This window comes from Pongo pygmaeus, chromosome 2 (genome assembly GCF_028885625.2).
Source record: "Pongo pygmaeus isolate AG05252 chromosome 2, NHGRI_mPonPyg2-v2.0_pri, whole genome shotgun sequence".
In the NCBI taxonomy this organism is placed as follows: domain Eukaryota; kingdom Metazoa; phylum Chordata; class Mammalia; order Primates; family Hominidae; genus Pongo; species Pongo pygmaeus.
This window is the reverse complement of record NC_085930.1, coordinates 206,986,406-206,986,809: the sequence shown is the minus strand read 5'-3', so window position 1 is coordinate 206,986,809 and position 404 is coordinate 206,986,406.

Genomic DNA, 404 nt, shown 5'->3' with positions numbered 1-404 from the left:
CTGTTTCTACCTGTTCACTTCCACTCTCCTTACCATTAAGCGCTTCATTAAAAGGGAGCTCATTCTTGTAGGGATATCACCAGAGTTTTGAAATAGTCAGATCTCATACATATAGTAGCCAAATGGAGCCAAATAATTTTCTTTGGTTTGGTTTGTTTTTGTTTTTGTTTTTTTTTTTTAAATTAAGTATTTATTGATCATTCTTGGGTGTTTCTCGGACAGGGGGATATGGCAGGGTCATAGGATAATAGTGGAGAGAAGGTCAGCAGATAAACACATGAACAAAGGTCTCTGGTTTTCCTAGGCAGAGGACCCTGCGGCCTTCTGCAGTGTTTGTGCCCCTGGGTACTTGAGATTAGGGAGTGGTGATGACTCTTAAAGAGGATGCTGCCTTCAAGCATCTG